General features: G+C 46.3%; 1 long non-coding RNA gene across 1 annotated transcript in view; it reads right to left on the minus strand.

The window, feature by feature from the left end:
• Positions 1-2436: 2436 nt before the first annotated feature.
• The window catches only part of LOC142059051 (uncharacterized), an 88984-nt gene continuing 67494 nt past the window's right edge, over positions 2437-23926 (minus strand). Inside the window, exon 3 of the long non-coding RNA XR_012661186.1 lies at positions 2437-3135. This is a non-coding gene — a long non-coding RNA (uncharacterized LOC142059051). The remainder of the gene's footprint in view (positions 3136-23926) is intronic.

The raw sequence follows: 23926 nt of genomic DNA on the forward strand, positions 1-23926 counted from the left end.
GGACTGCCAGGCTGCAGGCAGCTCATGCAATTTGTGATGTTCAAGTGCTCAGACAATTTAAACCTGAAACTAGAAAGCGTCTAACTTTGTTTGCTAACACTGCCATGTCAACAGACATTGTTTCTTCCTGATTACATTACATATGTGGAGAAAATGAGAAGTAAAAGGTATAATTCCTTTCTTCCACAAACCTGAAAGGTTTAATGGGTGACAATCTCTCTGGTGAGGCCCACAACTCTTGCTCCCTGACAAACCCACTCCATCTGCAGCACCTTTCTCTATTTGTTACTGCCAAGGGAAGTCACTGGTCACCAAGCTTTTGGCAGTCAGGTCTCCTCCACAGGCATCATATGACTTCTCTGGGGCCCTATAGCTGGAATTGCAGTTTTCAAACACTATGTTAGCTCTAGGAAAATCTGTGGATTTCTATTGTAAATGTGTTTCTAAGGAAAGCATTTGTTAAGCTCCTGCCTAAACCAATCCTCAGCTTTATCATGGCCCTCAAAACACCTTGCAAAACATTCACTTTAATCTTCAAGTTTCATTACATTTTGCTGGGCACCTGGGATCTAGAAGAAGTTTCTCTTCCAGGTTTCTCTTCCAGGTGGACCAGTTCCATTCCCACAGGTGGCTCAGGAAAGCCCTGGGTGAGCAGGGACCCCAGGCCGGGCAACGATGCATGACCCGATGTACTGAATGCTGCTGGGTAACTTGCTTCACAGTCGCACGCTTCTTCAGGGAATTTTCTAGCAAGCATAAAGCATACCTTCTTTTCCAATTTCATAAAAAAAATAAACCAAACAAAGCCATACTTTGCTCATATCTGGCTTGAAGTGAATAACCTCTAAGACAACTAGAAAATAACCCATTAGCAGAGGAGTTGATTACATGTTACAGAGGACCTGATCTCCTTGCTTTAAGCACATACCTAGACATGAGCACCCAGAAAAGCTCAAAGTGATAGTTTTTATCTCAGTAGTAGGGACACAGAGAAAAGAGGATAAAGAAGCACAAGTTTCTTTCCCCCTTTCTGCTCTCAACCTGCTGAGCAGAGGCAGCAAAAAGGGACTGGCACTTCAAGAAGTGTTGGGGCCACCAGGAGCTTTGAGGGCTCCTCAGCTCTTCCCTGAGCACCTCTGCATTAAGCAGCTTTGTACCATTCAGCTCCACTTCCTAATGTCACTAATATCTGACTGCATCGCCTTGGTATCTTTACAGCACAAGTTAAAAAGACAGTGCATGAGTGACAGCTTTCCATTTAACACATCACTTCGTGGTGCATGTTAGACCTCATGACTGTGAGGACATGACCCTTAGCACTAGCTTTTGGGGCTGATGGAAAGCAGATCAGACTCTGCTGTGGTTCACACCTTGCCAAGGGGTTGCATGTGCTGTCCTTAATTACGCTGTCTGCAGAGCCCCAGCAAAGGCTGGGGGTGGGAAGGTGGAAAGGCAGGAAAGATGCAGCTCCTGTGCCTCTGCACTTGTCATGGTGCATGAGTCACATCAGCCTCTTCTAGGGAGCAAGTTGAGTTTCCATGGCTGGCAGCTAGAAATCAATATATTTTTAACTGATGAACTAAACAAATGTGTGCAGCAGTTATTTGGGACAAATGTGGACTTGTAGTATCGCCCTGCAAAGCCCACTCTGGCACTCAAAAGTATATCATGAAATAACCAGAATTCTAAGTTTCTGTCATTGTTTCTTGTTACAAAGAATTCAAAACACTGTAAAACTACTAGCAGGGAACTACTAAGACCAATGACTCACCAGCAGCTGCTCAGTGGTCAAGCTGTTTGTCTGGGAAGTGAGAGGCTGCTCAAGTCTGCCGTAAGCCAAGCGCTTCAGCATCCAGCCTGGAGAAGCACTGTGCCCATCAGCGACTAGCTCAGCCCATCCATCAGACATCAGCCTCACACACGCTGTCATCGCCATCCCAAGATGGGCTGACCTCCAAGCCCAGACCCAACTGACATCTGGAGTGATGGAGCTGAAGCAGCTACTTGCCTGGGGTGGGTCCCAAACATGCCTACAAGCCCTTCATTCCTGGGCCAGGGCAGAGAAAGAACAGCCAGGTTACACACTCCCAAATCCAGCCTGCACTGTTGTTTAAAATAATTTTAAACAACAGTTTCAACATGAACCCTGCTGTAAAACAGAGCAGCTGGATTTGCACAGAGTAGAACATTAAAATATAAATATCTTGCTGTGGAGGCCTGAAATAATTAATAGATCTTAATGCCCAACATGTATTATCTAAGACAGAGAGCACAGAGTCTTCCTCTCACAACCCACCAGGTCAAATTCCAGCTTTCCATAGAAAGACAAAGTTCCTTTACTCCATTTTTCTAAGTAACGATCAATAAGTCTATTATTATCCAGGCAAGGGGAAGGCTGACAAGTCAGGCTTAGAAACGATGTTCTTGCTTCAGAATAAGGGAACTGCCAATTCAACCCCATGGAAATATTGATGCTTGCAAAAAAAGCACATATTTATTCTGTCTTATTTTGTGAAAATGTAATTACTGTGAGATGATAATACCAGCCCGAACAGGGGAAAGAAGGCAGATGCTTTGTACCGACCCACACAGCAATCTCAAAAACATCATCAAATAGCCAGAAGTCAGGCATTCAGTCTGCCCCAGGGAAGAAAATTAAGTGCTGTCATGTAGTCGCTGCGGCTTTTGCCCTAGTCTAATACCTTAATCTTCTTCTCTGAAGTCCAGCTCCTAATTTTTAATTATGTCTCCGTTTTTTGCCCTGATTTTCTCTGCCCCACAGTCTTGCCAAAGAGCCTCTTCATTGGGAGCATTTGAACTGTGGTTTCAGCAGTGGTGAGGCTTGGGAGGAGGCTTGCAGAGGGCAGCAGCTCTCCTCTGACGATTGCTGTTGTGCCAGGGAAAGCACTGGCAGACCCTTCAGTTATGCTGTCCCTTGGCCTCTCTGGCTCAAACTCCAGTCTTCCCTGTCTTCACAAATAAAAGGTGCTTCTCATGTAAAACATCAGCAGGTCTCTCACCTGCTGCTTTCCACAGTTGTTGATGGCACCTTGACCACCTCAGCTCGATGTCCATGATACGGTATCACCACGTGTGCCTCAATGTTGCTAGCCCCTCTGTTCTTCAGAAATGAATCTGCAATAAGAAAGAGCAACCTTAGCATTAAAGCATTAAATTGACTCCAGTCCATTCACAATACTGCTGTTTACAAGAGTAAAAATACAAATCCAAATAAACAAATAAAGGAAGAATCCCAAACAAGCAGTTCTCTGGGCAGAACGAATGATGCCTGGTTTGCCCTGGGCTGGTCCCACACAAACCAAGCTGCAGCTGCAGCTCCACCAGAGCCTGGGGTGATGGGAGACCCCTCTGCAGCTGCTTCTTCAGAGCCCCTGAAAAAGCTTCTCTTTCAAGAAACCCAGAAAAACAAAATAACCTGTGTCTTCCTTGATATGTTTGTCCAGGTAAGAAAGAGAAAATCAGAAAGGCCCACATGCAGTACGGTAAGAAGGCACTGTATCATATATAGCCCCACACGCTCATGGCAGAACACTTGCAGCCCTGTGTGACACAGACTGGCTGCCTCCGTGTGCTGTTAGAGAACTGCTGACAGCAGGGTCATTTCTGTCCCTGCATGGTGCTGGCGGAGAAGCAGCTGCAGGCATCCTGCCCCTGCTCTGCCCTGCCTGGGGCTGGCTGCAGGGACCGGCTCTGTCAGCAGCAGCTCTGCACACAGCCCTCAGCACCAGCATCTCATGGCATGCGGCTCTCCCAGCCACCACCAGAACCAAACTTGCCATTTAGCACAATGGGTGGGCACAGTTCTCCACACTCTGACACTGGCTTTGTATACTCACATGAACATTCATATTGGCACCAGCTGTTGTAGCAGAGAAAAGAGTCAGGTGGGTGCACAGGCAGCTCCCAGCCACATCCCTCTGCCAAGGAGACAAGCAAAAAAGGGCAGGTTGTGACTACATGGTCCTGAACCTGCTCTCGGTTCCCACAGAAACCGGTGGGCAGCTGGGGGTCCACAAGGCTCCTCCACAGTGGGACCAGGGCATCCAGCACAGCACGAGCAGCAGAGCCCCTTCTTCACCAATTAATACTTATTAACTATATTCATTATGGGCTTTTCAGGCTGCACACAATTCCTTCTTTGAGTTTTATTGATGATGAAAGACCAACACGTAGACTATTTTTAGCTTACAGAATATATAGTATGTTTCCATCCCTCTATAAAGCAAATTAAGTATTTGATGAGAAATTCACCAATTAAGTGGGAGCAACTCAATTGACCTCAGTGGAGTTCCACTGACTTACTCCTGCTAATTCCATTATCAGGCTTTAGATGACATTTATATAGACAGACTTTGGCCTCCCCCCCTTAATCTGAGTATATCTGAACAGTCCCAAGAAGCCAGGGGATCATTTTGGGTGGAAAATACTGCCGACTTTCTCTCCTAGGCAAACTTGGCACCTTAAAAAGGCCACTGCCATGTTGGGAGGGTTGAAGTATAGCAGTCAGGTCTTCCACCTATTTTAAACAGATTGTTTAACAGTAGAATGTATGAACTTTGAGCTAACAATCATCTTCTTAGAAAAAAAAAAAGATGGGAATACAGCTATTACATTTTAAAGTACACCTTTCAAGCTATAAGGCTGAGACAAAAGAAGTCATAAGTTATTTTCACTCTGTAACTAATTACCTCTGCTAGCAAGGGTGGCTGGATGAGGCAGCATCCTGATGTGGAGTGCCTGGGTACGTGGAGCAAGTTGGAGGAGATACCAAGCCTGGTTGGACCCTGCACCTGACAGCAACGATAAACCCCTGTACTGCATTTTTCTGGTTTTCTGTACTGTTCTCACTTTGGCACAGAGGCTCAATGGCTTTTTCAGTTAAACCCCCAGGGCTTTGCGGGTTGATTTCCCCTGCCAGGGATGGGGATGAGAGAGTTGTCCTCGCAGACAGCCACCCCACAGTGCCTGCACATGGCTCTGCTCACCTGCGACCCTCCTCAGCCCTTTGGCTGCAGGATACTGAAATGGTGCTTAGAGAAATAGTGAATATTCATGGTGAAATGGTGCAAAGGGAGGGTTCACCAAAGCCACATGTGCTGGGTCCCTGTGGCCCTGTGGGGTCACGAATGGAAAAAGAAACACATGGGGCTGCAGAGGCACCCATGGCTGTGCTGCTGCTGCTGCTGTAGGTTTAAAGGAGCTTTTGTCACTAGGGAATACAGTTGGAGCATCACAGATAATTCATCACTTGACCCATTTATTTATGCACATGAGTTTTCAGACATAAATGCCTTCTGGGAAGTCCCCAGGGCGTGGGCAGTGCTGCGGGGGCTCCCTGGGGTTGGCACATAAGGCACACAGACTCACTGCATTTCTGTATATTTCTTGTACATATATTGTACAATGTTTATATCTGTACTTACTACAATGACATGGGTAGGGTTTCCCTTACTTCATGCCAGGACAGTGAACTCCCAGTGCCATTGGAGCTGATGGTTCCCAGCACGCTGCACAACTGAAATGCATTTTTCTCCCTTCTTCACTCCCACGCTGACATTGCCCATGCTGGAGTTCACAGCCCACCCCTCTGCCACTGCTGCACCCCACCAAACGCCCTGCCACAGTCTAGCCGGGGCCCTCAGCATTTTTGACGTACACCCCTGGAATCAGCAGTGGGCCAAATTCCACTTTCTCCTCTTTGGGAGGAAGAACTGGTGAGCTGGTACGGCAGCCACAGAACTTGATCCCAGCAGCCACGGTTGGGCTGCAGGAAAGACAAAAGTCAAAAACCGGGTCTGTCTCTGCAGCCTTCCGGGCCCCTTTCCCTGGTACTTGTGTTCCTTTTCCATTGATGCCCCACGAGATCTGCTTTATCATCTAAAGGCTGTTCTGCTGCACGCTTTGACGGCAGCTGCTTTTTTTCTAGTAAACTCCAAAACAGAATAAATGGATCTTTTACTTATTTGGAATAAGACTTTGTAACTTCCTTAAGTAGAAATCAAATTATGTGGGTTTCACTTGAAATCAATTGGAACATATGAAGCTGCAGTATAAACCATTATAGATTCATCCTAAAAATTACTTTATTCCTAAAAGTTATATTGAGATCTCTCTAAATTCGGTGATGACCTAAAGTAAACAAATGCACTGAATACCTCATCCTGCTGTCTCATATTCTCAGATAGCAAAACCAGAATAACCTCTAAAATCAGACTTTCTAGCTGGAAGCTGAGCACCCTGCAGACCAGACAGTCCAACTTGAACCCACCTGGCATATAGGGCATGTTCAAGGCCAATTTTAATCTCTTAGCAGTTTTGCATCCCTGAGACCAAGAGTCAAGAAGCAAATCCATGGCCAGGCATGGCAGCTGCTGGCAACCAAGCGAACAAACCAGCCAGCCGTGCTGCTGACTGGGGGACACTGGCACTGGCTGCCTGGGCTTGCTGGAGTTTGCTTTCACCAGTCTTAAACCACAGTACAGGCTCCTGCTCTCCCCGCTCTGAAAATTCACAAAGGCTTTAGAGCTCGCACACAGCATGTGAAAGGTGTCACTGCTGCAGAGAACTATTTCTCATGAATGTTAAAGGAACTATTGCTCTAGAAAAAAAATTCTAACTTCTTCACCCCATAAGCTTAATTTAACATATTTCACAGTTGGATAGTGTCAGTTCATGCTTATGCTCTATGCTCACATTGGCTTCTCGGTCTTTCTGCCAAGCCTCCTCTGCCTGTGCACCAAATGCCCCACTCTAACGGCACATATCATCCTGCTTGAGCAGCAAAGCCTTTCAGAATTTGTTCCTCAAAGACTGATAAAATATCTGCACCATTCATGGAGCGAGTGGCTGTGCGTGCAGAGCTGGGTGGGATGCTTCAGCTGAGCTGTTCGGCACAGCCACATCCAAACTGAAGTGTGATGGATTTCCACGGAGGCCGTTTTTGGCTGGCCTGCTGCCTGCAGGACTTCCTCGCTCCTGAGATGAATTTTCTCCTTAAAATGAGACAAGTAGAAGAGAGCTGAATAGTAAATGCATACTGAAGTCTGTAAAGAAAGCTTTCAGCTTCACATGATGGGAAAAACAAAGTTGTCCATTACCAATTATAAACCACTTACAGCAGAAATAAAACAAGATCACAGAAAAATCAGATCACAGATGAAAAATTCAGCTTTTCTAGCTGTATCCAGCCAACACAATAAAGGGGTATTAGGGTGAATGAACTAATTTTATTGCTTTTCTGTAACACCAGTTCAAACAACAGACCATGGAGAGCAGAATCTGAAGGTCGGCACAGGCAGCACCAGGCTCTGCAGTCAGCTACAGCAATTTGTAAGAATCCAGTAGACCACCAAAGCCTACAAATATTTCCATAAAGAGCAGCAAACCCATGATGACGAGCCTGCAGGCATTGGTGTCCACCGGCACACAAACATCAGAAATCGGAACAATTATGAGTAGCAGCAAGTAAAGGTTTCTGTGGCCTCCCCGCAGACACGGGCAGAGCCTGGGAACTGCCCCCAGCCATGGCAGGTCCCAGCAGCACCGCTCCTAATTACTGGCAACTTCATCTGCCATTAACACCAGCTTGAATTTAGGACAAGCAAAATACCTAGCCAATTTAACTCTAACCCTGACATCATTCAAATGAAAAATCATATCAAAGAAATTCCGCTGTTATTAATAACTTTTTTAGCATATTGAAGTGGAAACCGTGGAGACGTGCTGTTACCACAGAAACTGAAGGCACTGGCAGGGGCTGGAGGTGGGATTCTCTTGAGCACAGGCATGACCTTAGGCAGCTTTGCTGATGGACATGGGATGAAGAGCTGGCCTAAAAGCAATTTACCTCTACCTTTCATATTAATAAACAAAAATAAATTATTATTAGTCAAAACAGGGAGGTGAAGAAGGTGGAATTAAAGGCTACCTACACTGAAAAAAGCCTTAAATGTTCTTACTGTGTGTTTAAATACAGGGATTACAGCTTCCAGCATCTCTAGCCTGAAAAAGGCTGATACCTGTGGGCTGCAGCTGATGCCAGTGACAGCTATGGAGCTGCACAGAAATGCAATACTGGGAAAGCAAACCTAGTCCCCGGCCCGGTGGTCAGAGGGATGAGAAGGATGGGGTGCCAGGACCCCCATCCTTGGGCAGCCAGGGAGCATGGTCCAGCCCTTTACTCCTCTCTTACTGCCATTTTTATAGACCTCAAGCAGTGCTTCAGATCTATGGCACAAAGCATAATTAAAAGTTTTTAAATGTCTTCCATGGTATTGTGGTCTTGTCTTCCTTTTCATCATCCAGCTGGGCAATCCCTTGTGTATTGGATTCAAGCAGCTCCCAGTCTCTGTAGTCTGCAAATACTTCAAAATGAAGGGCAAGGCAGTACCTCCAGCAAGGATGCTAAGGGAGTAAACATGTAACTGTACCAGATAGAAGCCAGTACTATTGTCTGTCTGTGAGGATAAGCATTTTACTAATTTCATTTTTAACGCTTTAGCTAATCTGTGCTTCACGCTTATTTCTACACGTATGCAGAAACCCCATGAAGATGAGCAGCAGAAGTTCCTGGGGCTGGGACCAGGTAGATGGAGATCTGCAACACTGACACCTGGCTGCCTTCCCTCCTGTTCCCTCCTGACACCCTCCCCCTGAATGGCACAGGAGGTGCAGCATCTCAGGATGCTGAAGCGTTTGGGGAAACTGCACGTATCTGCACAAAGAAGCTCTTCTCCCCAGAAGAATATGCTGCTATGGACACCAAAGAGAGGGGACAAAGTCCCCGCAGGAGCCTGGCACTGCTGGGCTGGCATCTGTGCTCTCCCCAGCAGTGAGAATGGGATGGCCACTGCAGGGGAGAGATGGGTGTGAAACCATTACAAAGGACAGAAGAATTAGCCTTCAGGCATTAATTTATTCAGGAAATGCACTTCTGGAGCTGCCTGGTATATTGAAATACAGCAGAGTAAATTATTAGCAATATTGCTAATCACTTCCACTGGGAATTTAATTTTGTACAGAGCAGAGAATCTAATTTTCAATGCTCAGCTCTGGCCGCACTTGTTACCATATTTTGTTTTTAAATAGTTCTTATCTCTGTTATCTCCAGATTGTATAAGGAAAGATGGACAGAGGTGATCTGCTGCTCTGCTGCCCCAAGGGAGGCAGAGCTCTCCCCAAAAGCTGCTGAGGGAGCCCTCCTGCTGGGGTGGGAACATAGCAGAGGGAAAGGCAGGAGCAGGACCAGGCTGCTGCCCTTCATTCCCTCCTAAACAACGTCACTCAGCACGTGTATACTGAAAGAAGGACATGAAATACTGATTTGCATCCACAGATCTTCCACGTTCCTGGAATATTAAGTTTTACTAACAATTTTGGAGCTACAGGCCTCTGTTTTATAACCTACAGCACAAGGGGCTTATTCTATTTTTATTGCATGCAAAGAGGAAACAGAAGACTAATTAAAAAAAACCAAACAGTGGCTGAAGCACCTCAGGACAAGGGTCAATTACACTTCTCTAGGGCAAGTACTTGACTGAATCCTGTGGGACCTGGAAAGAGATGGCTTCCATTGGGAAGATGTTGATGCATTCCTAACGCATTCCTGGAAAAGCCACGAAGGTGTCACCTGCAAAGCCACCACCCTCCTCAGCCCTCATGCTAGATGAGGTCTTGTCCCAACCAGGACTGGTACCACCGCAGTCCTGGCACAGACCGCCTGTCAAACAACCGACATGGCACAGCCCTCTGACAGAGCCAACGATGCTTAATGAACTACTGCCTACCCAGGAGGGGTTAGGACAGGGTCCTGCACCACCACCTCCCGCAGCACCCACACCAACACCGGCCTCGGGCACCACTGCCACATGAGCCATCAATGGCTCCTAACATGTTAACTGCTTCTCGGCAATGTAATTACACAAATTAAGAGTTTCATCAGGGCACTGGAATGAGAATAAAATTTTTAGACAGATATAGATTTTTATAATAGGGCCTGCCGAGGTCAACCAAAACATCAAATCCCAGTCAGCCCCATCATTACACTGATTACACATGTATTCAACTCCAACACTTGGCTTTTTGAGCTACCAAACAAAAACAAACCCACTCTGCAACCCACAGGGAGAACAGCCATGCCGGAGCCAAGGGACAAGGGAACTCATCCTTCCTGCTTCGTTAGGATGGCAGCTTTCTCCAGAGATGCCAAGAAAAATCAGGGCTCGATAGATTTAATGAAACGTAGGGGTAGCATTTGCTGGCACCAGGGAGCCAGGCTGATACTCCCAGAGGCAGAGTCCCTGGTCTGAGCACAGCCGGGCATGCTGACGGGAGATTTGGTTTCCCCCGCACTGCTCTGCCCTGGGAGAGCTTCACTGGAGGGGCAGGCAGGGGGTGCAACGTGCCAGACAGATGCACTGGAGCAAGTGCATTCCCTCCCAGCCATGGGGCAGTGCAGAGGTTATGGGGAGGAGCAAGGAGCTGCTCAAAGCAGCTCCAGCAAAATCTGACAGATAAAAATAGAGGTGTCCATTTTCCTAACACTGTTCATGTTGGGAGGGATCTTCCTCTGTGGACAGACTGTCTGGTACCAGGGGGACCACAAGGCTGAAACCTGCATGGAGATCCCCAAGCCTGGGGAGGGGACCGGGGGACTCTGGGCCACTGCTGCTGGGAACATCACCAGGAACTGGAAGGATATATTTACCATATTTGCATGGGTTACATGAAGGGCACAGGAACATGTAATGACTCCCAAGATTTAGGCTGATATTCCATATAAGACTGTGCCTCTTTATTCAACAATAGTGAAAAACAATCCACATAGGATATTACATCTCCTGACGTATGGTTCCTGATGGAAGGGAGACTCCTACATAAATGGCAGTTGGCTTGCTGCAGAGGAACCCTTGTCTTCCCACAGCACATCTCCTGTTGGGGACCCTGTGAAAGGGAGATGTTGAGCTTGGGGAATGAAGAGACCATTGTACAGCAGAAGCAAGACAGTCTCCTCTTAATTTGATGGTGCAATGTCTAGAATCTCACATCTTCCTGTTTTGCTTCACTTAAATTTAACCACTCATGCAAAGAGGCTGGGAAGAGGAAAAGCAGCTCAAAAGCTGACTACTCAAATAGCAGGAAACATGAAGGCTACAGATAGTAAAGCCCAAGCAATCATAATTCAATTTTAAAATGGACTCCAGTCATCACTCTTGTTGGGAAGAGAGAGGACAAACAGACCTGACCCACATTTATGGAGCATAACTCTTCCCTCACGCTGCTGCATCGGCACCTGGGTGTAAATGAGCATCCTCCTGGCCTGACTCTGCAACCCCCTCCTGCATTTCCCACTGGATGCCAGAGCCAGGGTCTCAATGTTTTCTGTTAAATTAATTACTTATTTAGCAGAAGGGTGTCATCTCTCTGACTGTTTAAGCAAGTACCAAGAAGAATTTATTCAATGGAGAAGGAATGCTTCTGCAATGTGGGTAAGGCATGCCAAAGCACGCAGCACTCTGCAGCACCTACAGGCAGCCCTCTGGGACGCAGCTTGTTTTGCAGCAACATATGCTTTTTGTGTTGTGTTGTATTAGTAAAATTAACAGAGTCAAATTCATTTGAGAGAAATATTCAAAATACTGGTACTTTGAAGTGAGGCTTTGGTTTTTCTCATTAAAGCAGTATCACAGAAAGCCTCGCTGCTCGCAGAGTGGCTGCTGTTGGGCATCTGTCCTAGCAAAACTTCCCTCAAGTTCTGGAATATTTTTTGGGAAAAAGAGTACTTTTGGGGGAAAATTGTTGGCAAATCCATTTTGGGTCCCCCAGAGCACCCATGAGGGGCAGGGCAGGGCTGCAAGGGGGCCAGCCTCTGCATCCCAATCTCCTACTGAAAAAACTGATTTTGCTGCTGTCACTGACTGATCCTGCCGGGCAACCCCTCACCCAGCAGCTTTAGATTTATTTCAAATCCATCTGGAAATACTTATCAGCTCCTATAAGCCAGATGTAAAAGATGTTTGCCATACATTCAATTCCTCCATCTGTGTGTTGGCCAGAAACTCCATGACATATTTTTACGAGTAGATAACATGGCACTTTTGGGGAGGGAAGGGTTGAAAACTTAAATAATTGCAAATTCTCCAGGTGGCTGAATTGAAGAGGAAAGCTCCTGTGATCAGGACACAGATGGAGGCAAGAGCGTTTGCATTTCACGCTTGACTCCAACATAGACCAACACAGAGCAGGACCAGCTCACATCACCTCTCTATGACTGTCAAACAGGTGGATGCTTGTCCTCATCTGATCACAGTATCACAAGGACAGGCTTCTCTCCACATAGGTATTTATGTTTCAAACTCATTCTCTTTCGCATTTTCACTGCCAGTGACCAAGGCAACACAATATGATGCATCACTCATACCGAACCAAGTTAGCTGGGCTGCTCCGGTCCGTGTGTCCAGGGTGGCTTGAGCGCCCCCAGACCTGGGCTGCTGCCCTGGCAAATCATCGGTGATGTGAAGGGAAAAGCTAGTGCAAAACCAGCTCTTGGTCCTGCTGGGGAGCGTCCCCAGAAGCCGCTTGCCAGCCCAGGCCTTTGCAGAGTATGGGTGAATTTCATCTAAACTTTTATTACAGCAGGATGAATCTTTGTTCACAAAATTGTCACCAATTATGCTAATTAAATTTGAAGAGGTAAATGGTAATTGCAATAACATGCTTTAAAGAAATGATGAAACACAAAACCTGCTTTCAGGAAAATCACTTATCCCCTTTCCAGATAACCTTCAAACAGCTGTATCAAGATTAATAGGAGAAACTGGTATTTCTGAAATACTAGCTTTCCAGATCAACTGCTAATTAATACATTGCAGCTTTCTTTCCCAATTTGTGTGGTTTACTTTCGCACTCTTTGACTGGCTATTCTCTTCACTGCTGCAGGTTGCTCCCTGCCATGCATTGCTGGCACCAGGGTCTGGGGACGCAGCAGCCGCGCTTACCCCATATTGACCAGTACCTGCTATCAGCCATCACCAACGGTGGACAAACGCTGACTCAGCAACACTAAGACCCAGTCCTCCTCCCAGCAGCACCACCATTGTACCAACACCAGCCAGCTTTGGTTTTATTTTGCCTTTTTTTAAAAAAAAAACAAACAGTCGTAAATGAGCAGCGAAAAAGGATGCCTTGTTCCAGATACCATTGTAGCAGGAATCACCTGTCAGTGCACAAGCTTTCCCATGTTTTTCTTAGATGAGCACATTTTTATCTTGTAAGCCCCACAGCTGTGGTGAAGATGTTTATTTGTACTGCAGTGTCACTACAAACTTCAGTTATATACTGGGATCCAATTATGTCAAGTACTTGCTGATTTAACGATGCATTATGGAGCAGGGGGAGAGCAGCCGTCTGCAGAAAGCCGCTGTGCTCTTTGCATAAGATCACATTCTTGGGGGATTTGTGCTGGGTTGAGCTGGGGAAAGGAAAGGATTCCAATTCCTCCTGCAAGTCAGGCAGGTGCCTCTGTCCCACCTCCTCTGGGAAATGGCCTGAAGAGCCTCCTGAGTGCTGACTTTCACTCAGCAAAGGGGGATGTATCCAGCATCTAACAGTGTTTCTTCTTTCCTTCCAGCAATCTCACAGTGGTTGGGAACGGAGGGCCACAGCTGGAAAGGCCCGTGAATATTTAATGAGAATTGACTCCTGAGGGGATCTTTCAGGAAAGGACGTTTAAAAATAATTGAGCAAAATCTCAAACTTGCAACTGTTCTTAAACTTGTTTTTGTTTGCTTTTTTATAAGAAAGCCATAGTCTGTGCGCCTCTCCTGGCACATTCTGCATTGCATGCCCTAGCAAACATCAACAGCTTCAGCTGTTAAAGAGCAGGCTGCAGAAATGCATTTTCAATGCAAAATATCGACAGTGATTCTCAGGAAATTGAACAAGGGACAACAGCCACTGGCATCACCACAGCTTCTGCTGCTGCTCCTAAGGGTTAATGACAAGGTAACTCTGGGCTCAGCAGCTGAATCTGCAGTATGATTCGTTTCCAGCTGCCCAAAGAAGGCAATGCTTGGGTGTGCAGCATAAGGCCTCCTGCCCTCCCTGCTGCAGGGACCCCTGGTATGTACAGGCAAGTGCTCATCATCAAATTTTTTGCGACATCCACCTCCAGAAGATGCCAATAATCTGCAAGGAGCAAAGGTGTTCCTTGGTGGCATCTCTGTTACACACAGGATGGGTTTTATCCAAGGAGTCTTTTCACGCAAAAGATGAAGCTACCATTAGATCATGGTCAAATAAGGGCTGATGTGTTTGCCGCTCCTACCATTGCTGACATTTTTCACTGAGCCGCCTCTAATTGTTGCCAGCACAGGTATGAAACATCAACTGAAATGATTTAAAGTTAGCACAAGGACAAAAGAAACGCCAGGATGTGCAGTGTGTTTTGATGCATTTCAGCACATATGCCGGGTAGGCGGAGGAATGCGAATGCAGACATCGGTGGCATCAGTAACCAGAAGCAGAAGACAGATATCCAAAAATATGAAACCAATAATTAAAATGTAGACTTGAAACAAAAAACGATATTCTAAATAAGAACAAAAACCTGAGACAGGACCAGTTACGGTGAAACCAGCTCAGGGGGAAAATATGTCTTTGAAACAAAGTCCTGCATATTAAGACCTTAGAAAGCATTATGACTATTCACCTTGCTTTCAGCAATTATTTGCAAGTTTAGACCCGAGGTTTCTTACCGTGAGCTCATTGCTCCTTCAGCTCTTAATGAGACAATTCTAAGCTCTAAAAGCTTGCAGAAAATAAGTATTAATGACTTTTCTCCTCTTTGATTCACAAATACAAAGGCATAAAACTGGTTTTATAGCTGCTGCTATATGTTGTTTCCAATTGCAAATGGCTGTGCACTCAGGGTTAATTAATTTACAAATGGTGGCATCCCATAACTGGTGCTCTGCTATAAAGTGCAGCTATGGCTGTAAGCACACAGCACTTAGCAGCTCGGGTTACCATCCATGAAGATGACGTCTTTGTAAGTTCAGTCAAAATAGAGCTGTGGGAAAAAAAACCTATTAGATTATTTTAACCTCTCTTGCTTAAGTTGCCATTTGCTGCCACCACACTTATGCAAAATTGTTTCATCTAATCAATATAATAGTTCTGTCAAGAATGAGTTGAATTTCCTGTAATGAAATTGCTGCTTTCCCAATCTATCTGAAATGTGTGGGGTGGAAACACTCATGATTGTGGTGAAGTCCTCGCAAGGAGCTATGAAAAGGAGTCCACTCCTCATGCTAGTGCAGCAAATGCAAATTTCTTTGCATGGCTAAGAGTTGAATACAAATAAAAGAATAAATAAGAGCAATTTTCTGATCAAGTCAGTCTGGAGTTATCTGGCCCTGGGTAACTGTGTTAGTGAGCAACTCACTGAATTCAAAAGCCCTTTATGAGCTACAGCACAGCGATTCCTGGTCAGAGGTATCACCTGGACCTCACCAGCCTGGAGACAGCTTTCCCAACAGAGCAGGTGAACAGTCCTGCTTGAAAAGGGACTCAGAGGGACTGGGTAAGATAGAAGTCACTGTGTGTTATAAACACTACTGTACGCATAAAAATGTATGTATTGCCTCTTAAGAAAAAATATTGCCTTGTTAGCACCATCGGCTTGCCATCAGCTTTGAGCAGAGTCATAGCAAATGTACAGAAGTAGATGACCCTGACCAAAGCCCTCTCTCCACACGCCCACACTCACCGCCGGTGTCAGCTAAACACAGTGGTGCCTCAGCTGCTCCTGCCAAAAGCTGACATGCTGCCAGAGGTGGGGGAACCAAGGTAGAGGTGGCCAAGGCAGTTTGGTTGGGACACCTCACCAGGGATGTCACGAGTTATCAGGACTTGTCTCTCGGCTGGGGCAAGGTGTGGATATAATCTCCACGTCTGGGACATGTTGTGGCACAGGGCATAGACAGGGACAGCTGTGTCCCTCCATGTCGCTGCTTTCCCTGCCATCAGCTATGGACTTTGCTGTGAATCTATCACTATTCCTTGACACAACAACTGCTTCATACAATGTTGAAGCCTGCAGCACCAGGGCTTGCCTGCAGTGGCCCCTGCCCCAGGGGAAGGGGGTGTCAGCCAGGGATAGGGATGTGCCTCCACCTGCCCCACTGCTCCCAGGAAGTCTGGACAGGAGAAGGAAACACAAGGAAAAGCTCCTCTGGGAGCAGTGCGTATCAGCTCGTCTATTAAAAGTCAGCCAGATTGATACAACAGATCTCTGTGTTAGCTACAGAAAGCTTTGGATCTTTGGATTTAGCCTTAACTTATCCCCTAACCGCAGCTAAAGTCCACAACTATTTTATACAGTGGAAAGGGTAGCAGAAAAGAAAAACAGTTATGGTCAGTAAAGACAACACTTGCTGGAAGTGTTTTTCCCCTTCACACAGTCCTGTAAAGTTGACTCTTCTTATGAAGCCCCAGGAAGCACATGTCTGAGCCTGCTCCTGGGAAACTTTCGGCTATTATTAGCTAAGCGGAAGGAACAGCACTGTCACAACATGGAACAAGGAATAAAAGAGCTAAAAAAGGAACTGTGGCTGATTTAACTTGCATTTTGCCTAACAAGTTCATATTAATCTTACAAAAATATTTGTTTCCTTCTCTGATGATCGTTGTCTGACTTCCAAAAGAATCAAATCAATAATAAAAAGAATTAAATCAAATTAAACTTAATCAAATATCTGGAATCCAGGAAAGTGGTATTTCAGTGAAGAGATGAAATCTATAGTTATTGGATTTTTCAGACTTGACATCCTACTGCAAACAGTTCACGAATCTGGACACACAAAGATGTTTCCGTGTGTTTTCCCCGGAGAAGCAGTGTCACGTAACATGAGGACGTAGGACGACTGGGACCACCAGCTCCATCCCTCTGCCTTCAGACAGGACAGCCGCCTCTGCCCCACCTCACCGGCACTGGACTGAATGAGGCTGCAGCAGACCCCATCAGCCAGCCCCGGCACCTCCTGCCCTGGCCTTGTACCAAAGCTGGAGATAAGACTCCTTGAAGCTTTGTTGGAGGCAGGCTGTCACTCGCCACAGCCAGATGCTTGCAGCCAGCTCGGGGTAGTGGATGTGTAGGAAGCTGCAAGTAAATGCATGACCAATAGCTGTTATGTCCCACTGGCATCTCCAAGCAGAACTGCAGAAGGTGCACGGGGTGCCAGTTTTCATTCATTTATTAGTGCTACAGCCCAGTCAATTGTTGCTATAGCTCAAGCCATCATTCAAAAGGAGGTCATTAAATGTGTCTATTGATTTCCTCAAGATTTTCAACAGTATTTAAATCTTTTGCTAACTAGGGGATGGATGTCTTTGGCTGCTAACACCTCCACACAATGGATTTCAGAAGCATAGTGCACTGTGCACATCTGTTGTTGTATTTCAGGCTTTGCTGAAGGTTTTGAGCAGAGGAGAGCAGGAGCAGCAATGGGGAAGAGGCAGTGTTAATCTGGACAGCTACTCACCTCTGCCCTCTTCCAGAGGCAAAGCAAGCGGAGGGGAGCAGGTCACCCCCTGCAGAAGGGCTTTGTGAGGCATGGGGACCACCATGCACGACTCCCTCATGCCACAGGCTGCTTAAGGCCCTTTGCCTTGTGAAAGGGAAAACTGAAATTAAAATAATGCAATCAATACTTGGAACACTTGAACCCCACTGACCTGAGCACTATTAGCACAGACGTGCCAGAGGGCCACAGTCTTATAAGGACAACAAGTATTGACCCCACCAGCACCGAACCACAGACATCCCCCAACCCTTCCTGGGACGGCCTTGGCCAACCCCCTGCCCAAGGCACAAGTCCCAGCTCCGCTACAGGTCCTGTCCCCAAATTTCCCCCCATTTTCATTTTTCAGTCCCAAATGATGGTGCTGGCACATGCACTTTTCCTCCCAGCTACACCATTGGTGCATAAAGTTGCCAGAAGTGCAGCCCACTTACCCTGCATCAACCAAAGCCATCAGCCAGTTCTCATAAAGGGGCACTGAATTCTGCAGTGCGGGTCTTTCCATACTCCATCAATGTCAGGCCATTGGTCACAGATCGGGCCCAGGTGGTCCATCACATTGTTTGGAATGAATGGGTCAATTAAATTTTTCACGTTTACAAGGGGAATTTTGGGTCAGATTCTGCTTGGCTAAGTGGACAAAGAGTAACAATTCTTTATTTCTCAAAAGACAGTGATATATTTTATATGTGTGAAGTCAAATACATCCTATACCCCTGAGCTGCATAGGTAATCTATCCTCAATAAACACACCACCACAACCAAGTTGCCACAATCTTGCAAAATTATCTCCCTGTGGCGCCCATGCACCTGTTTGGGAAAGCGATCGATGGCAATACACGGATGGATGCGGTCCTACCAGCAAAACAGTTTGGCAGGGATGTGGCAGTCCATACGGCTGCACACGCAGCAGAGCTCGCAGCAGTGCAGCTCAAGAGCGCTGTGCATGCAGGTTGCAAATGCACCTGTGCCGCAGGGACATGCCAGCAAGTTCAGTCACTAAACTCTCCTTCCTGCCTGCATGCCCGTGATACCAAGCACTGGAGGATCATTTATAAGCACATGTGGGAGGAACCCTCTCTGGCAGTCTGCATTGCTGAGACTCCAACTGGCAGCCCAGGCCTGCTCAAGCCCATCACAGCCAGCCCAAAATGAGAAAATGTCTCTGCACCAAAACTTGCCTGGTCTGATGAGCCTTCTCCTGCATTTTGAAGCACAAGGCACCCTGTGGTGGGACAACTGTCCTCTCCTCACCACTCCTCTGAGCCTCACTCCTCTGCCCCACTTTGCAGCCAACCAATTGCTCACCCTGCAAGTCAAAGTCCTAATGCCATGAAAAGCAGCAGCCACTCTTCTATACAAATAACATTGTGCAAATTTGAAAACCAATGAAATTCTGTAACTGGACTTGTATAACATCTCTGACCAGGGCTACTGCAATTGGAAAAACTGGCAGAAATGCAACAGTAGGCTAGAGCTGGTGAGCCTGGAGAGCTTTCACAGAGCCATGCGTGAGCACCAGCAGTGAACTCCTGCACCAGACACTGCTGCTGTTCCAGGAATTCAGGGTTTACTGGGCAGCCACAAATGCAAGAAACAAAACCAAAAGAAATCTCTGAAACATACCCCTTAGAAGCAGATTTCCAGAAAGAACCCGAAATGCCAAGATGTAATAAACCCAGAGCCAGCGACTCTGCTAATGCATGGCCTTTCACACCGCCTCTTTCTGTGGACCTCACAGGCTGCCTGAACCCGCAGAGCCACCAGACTGCACAGCTCTGCAAGCCTAGCAGCAGCTCCCACCCCAAACCACACTGGCTGGTGCCTTTATTCAGCTCTTCCCAGATGCACCTGATGTTCATACAGTGCTGTTGCTCGATGCATCACCCAAAAAAACCTCACCTGGGCTATCTCCCCAGTGCAGTGCCGTGCACTGGCCTCTTCCAGATCCCATGGGGTGTGGACCAAGGGAATGTTTTGACTTCCTGGCTTTTCTCTGCCTCCTTTCACAAAGCCCTTGCCATTTGTACCTCAGCTGTGAGCAAAACCCAGTCTTCATTAAAGCACTTGAAAATGTCAGCTGTCTCATCTCCTTAAACCACAAAAAAAAAAAAGGTTTTGTTTTTATTTTTGTATCTTGTTACAACCACAGGCTCTTGCCACTTCCTGGGGAGAAGTTCACCTGAACCTTCCCCACAGCAGCCCATTGCTCATCACTAGCAGTGGTCTGCTCCTGAGCAGAGGAGCACAGAAATTCAGTCCAACTGTTAATAAACTCACAAAACTATCACTATGAGCAGCAGCTAAAAATACTTGCTGCTTAAACAGATCTGGATAGACTGAGATTAATTAATGCTCGTGTATCCATTCTTAACTAATTTTCATCCTGATTTTGAACAGAGGAATTGAAAAGGATTATTTAATGTGCAACGTCGCAAATGCAGCAAAGCCAGGATGCCCTGCAGTTTGCTCTGCAAGAGACATGCAGCACTGCATGGCTGTGGAGCCCATGGATGTGGCCAGGACAGCTTTAGCCCCTTGATGAGTTTGCTCAGTTTACTTGAGCAATGGAGCAATGCACGAGTCCTGCAATCCTTCACCCTCTGACAGCTCTCAATTCCTGTTAAGATAACCAAAAGGGTTTTTATCCTTTACCTGATGAGGTCAAACTGAGCTACTGAACTCCGCGCTGCTGATTTAGGTCATCCTCTTCCCAGATTTCCCATCTCTAGTTTCTACAGCAAAATTAACCCCTTGGACTACTCCTGAGCAAGATATGCACATTGAAAGAAGAGACATGATGAGACACTCGAGAGAAAATTACATCCCTGGCTGATTCCCTGGGACGTCCCTGCCAGGAGCCGCGGCAGTGCTGCCCACCATGCCTGTGCTTTCCACTCTCTGCAGCAAATGACCTTTAGGTGTGCCACAACATGTGACAAAGCTGTTGTCTGGAAGCTCTTTGCCCTCTGATTTCTGACTCAGGAGCTCCTTGCTGGAGCTCCCACTCCCTCGGCAGGTTGTGGATAATCTGCTCCAAAGGCAGCGGTTGCACGGGAACCACGATGCCAGGAGCATGCTGCAGCGGGCTCTGCCTCTGAACCTCACTGATGATCTCAGTCATATAAATTATTTGTTAGCCTAATGAAAGTAATTAACAGAAAAGTAATTAACTGAAAAGTAATTCTCATGGATAACAAAAGAAAAAAAGGCAAATTAAGAAGTATCAGTTTGTACATCAAATAGTTATCCAAAATCCACACTAGCAAAAAAAGTTGCTGTGTCAGCTGAGATGACCATGGTCTTTTCACAGAACAGGTAAGCTGTAATCTTAACGTGTATCAGGTGGTAAAACCAGGGGCTGAAATAATTTTGTGATTAAAAAATGAACACTTGACCCTAGTAAAGGCTGGGTTTAGGCAGTACGTTGTTCTCAACTAACACTGCAGAGTCTGTCTTGACCCAATGCCACAAGGCAGCGAGTGCCCCAGCAGCCAGCAGGTGCCTGGCTCCCAAATCCTGAGACTTCAGAGAGAAGCAAAGGTTTGACTGGCAAAGACTTTTACCTGGACATATCAGCCTTCCAGCCTGCTCTACAAATGTTGGCGTAAGAGCTTTTGATTTCCCATAGGGCTTTTGACCTCCTCAATGGTAAGAGCACTCAGGGAACCCCAGTGTGGCAGGATCGAGCCAGGGCAATTCCCACTCACCTGCAATGGGTCCCCAAGGGGCAGCATTCAGCCCCAGCTCAGTGCAACCACAAGATTGAACATCCTGAATGCATTCAGACAACAGATGGACAGGAAAAGAGTTTTAGTAATTCCCACCTAGCAGCTTTCCAGCAAACCAATACAAGAAGTTTCTCATCAAAACAGAGAGATGCAATGAAAGACAGAGAGATGCAACACCAGAGACTTCCTAGACTTACCTGCTCAGAGAGGTGTGTTAGTGGTGCACTTACCAAGACACCCCATGTTCCCCACCCTACTTGCCCCTTTCTTTAATGCAAGTACAAACTGGTTTCATAAAATGGGTTATAGGAATCTGCAGCCAAAAGTTGAAATGAACCCAGACCAAATACTGGGGATAATAAAAAAGCCTCCTTTAACATTTCCTACCTCTTCACATTTCATACATCCCCTCTCATGTTGGTGACAGCTCAGCTGATAACAGCCATTTCTAAATGAGGAAAAATAGGCCACACTTGAAAATGCGTTAGTTAATAGCAATTTAAACGTGAGTTTGCTCCTAGTGCAAATGCAATTTAATACTTTCAAAAATATTTTAACTGGTCATGAGTGACTCTGGGGAAGAGCTAATATTTTCAAACGTAACCTATTTTCCCAGTCTAGACATGCCAGATGTGTCCTGCCTTTAGTTCTTTGTTGAGTTATTTTATGCTATTCAGACAATGTAATGATGTATTACAGCATTTGTGACAAGCTACAATATATGAGATCAGTGAAAATTTTGGACTCTTCACATGATTTATAGATTTTAGCAGGGGCCTGTTAAGCAATTTACTGTCATCCAACCTGCTGCTACAGAGTTGGTCTCTGCAGCCTCAAAGATCTGTTCTTCAGGGAACAGGCTGCTTTCCCCATCCCTGGGCTGTGGGGTGGCCCCACAGCATCCCCCAATACAAAATGAATAATAAAAAAAGTAATATTCTGGGTACGCAAGACCCCTGAACTTCATGCAGAAATGTGAGAGAGAAAAAGAGGAAGATGTGCACACCATTATCAAACCCAAAGATGGTTTGGAATATTCCAAATGGTTTTCCCCAAAGACTCCAATTAGAGACCAGAACTGCCATGAAACTGCACTGAGTTTGATGAAGTCCCAACTCAAAGATGTTTAATTATCAAGATGGGTAGGAAAAAATTGTGCCTGGTTCTTCCCCTTTTGTTTTTTTTGGGACTTTTGTTTTTCACAGCCTGTACAGCACAGTCATCCATCCTATGTAGCCTCGCCCTGCCCGAGCCCCAGCCCTGCATTGCACAGGCGTTGCCCTGAGGGGGCATTTGTGCTCTGCTTAGCACAGAAATTTCTCCTTCTTTCAGAGATATAAGAGATCCAGAAATAGGTTTGACAGAAAAAAAAAAACCCTCTGTGCAAGCAGTGATGACCCTTACATGGCTCCTGGGGCATCAGGCACACTGGGGACTGCCAGCACCCACCGACGCCTCTTCAAGCCCTGCATCCAGCCCAGTTTCTGTTTTCAGGAAATTTCCGTCCATCCTTCTGCAGGCACACGTGTCAGAGGGGTACAGAAAGAACAAACACAGCAAATGAATTGGACACCTCCTCGGGGAAGCTGCAAAGCAAGGCCAGCACCGATCCGCAGTTCAGGACTGTTACGCTCTACCATTGCAACAAAAACACTCCAGAAAGTGTCAACTATAGAGCCCAGAGAAACGCAGTTGTAAACGGGCAGGCTCCCAGTTTCCTACCACACATCACTGCCCTTCTTGCTGGCAGCATATAAAATGCCAGCCTCATTGCTGGTACCTGAATCTGCACCCCAACACTGAGCATTTTGAATTGACAAAATCTTAAATCAGCATGTTCTGCTTCCAGAGGGAAGAAAAAGGATCCAGATCCATAAGCCACCTAACAGATAATGAAGCATTCAGTTCTGATTACTGCCATTATCTCACTGCAATTCCCATAGAAGCTGGGCTCTCATAATGATGCAAGAAGGCACAACCGAAGATGGGTTCAAAGGTATTTCACAGGCAAGAGAGTCGGGCAGTTACACAGCCTGCTGCATCCAAGTGGGCGCTGCCCCTGCTCAGTCCTGCTCCCGCACTCCTGCAGCTGCAGACCAGCACAAAGACCAGCTGGAGCCACCTCTCATCCCCTTTGCAAAGGTTACAAGGCAGAAAGCCTCTTCACGCATCTCTCCCTCTGATATTGATACAAGTTTCTATTTTCTTGGCAGCTGTAATAATTAGAAATTACATACTTGAGTGGTCTTCCAGGACTACATTAGAAAAGTGATCTGTGTTGTTAAGGAGAGGCAGCACAAAAAGGGGGCAGGGAGCTAAATCACTGCCTGCAAATGGGACATGGCAAAAAGCACCATGTCTCTGCTTGCTTTGCCACAGCTTCATCATGCTTGAAGATTCTCACCCAATACCCATCGATAAATTATTCTTAATGAGAAGTTATTAAATAGACTGAACAGAATTTATGAGCATGAAATGCTGACGAAAAAACTAGGACAGAGTCTGCATACTAGTAAATTTGAGTACACAACCTGCCGATAACTCCTTGATGACTCTCCTGCAGCCCTACAAATTCCTGCAGGTGGCTGTGGCTGC

The sequence above is a fragment of the Phalacrocorax aristotelis genome, chromosome 6 (assembly GCF_949628215.1).
Source record: "Phalacrocorax aristotelis chromosome 6, bGulAri2.1, whole genome shotgun sequence".
In the NCBI taxonomy this organism is placed as follows: Eukaryota; Metazoa; Chordata; class Aves; order Suliformes; family Phalacrocoracidae; genus Phalacrocorax; species Phalacrocorax aristotelis.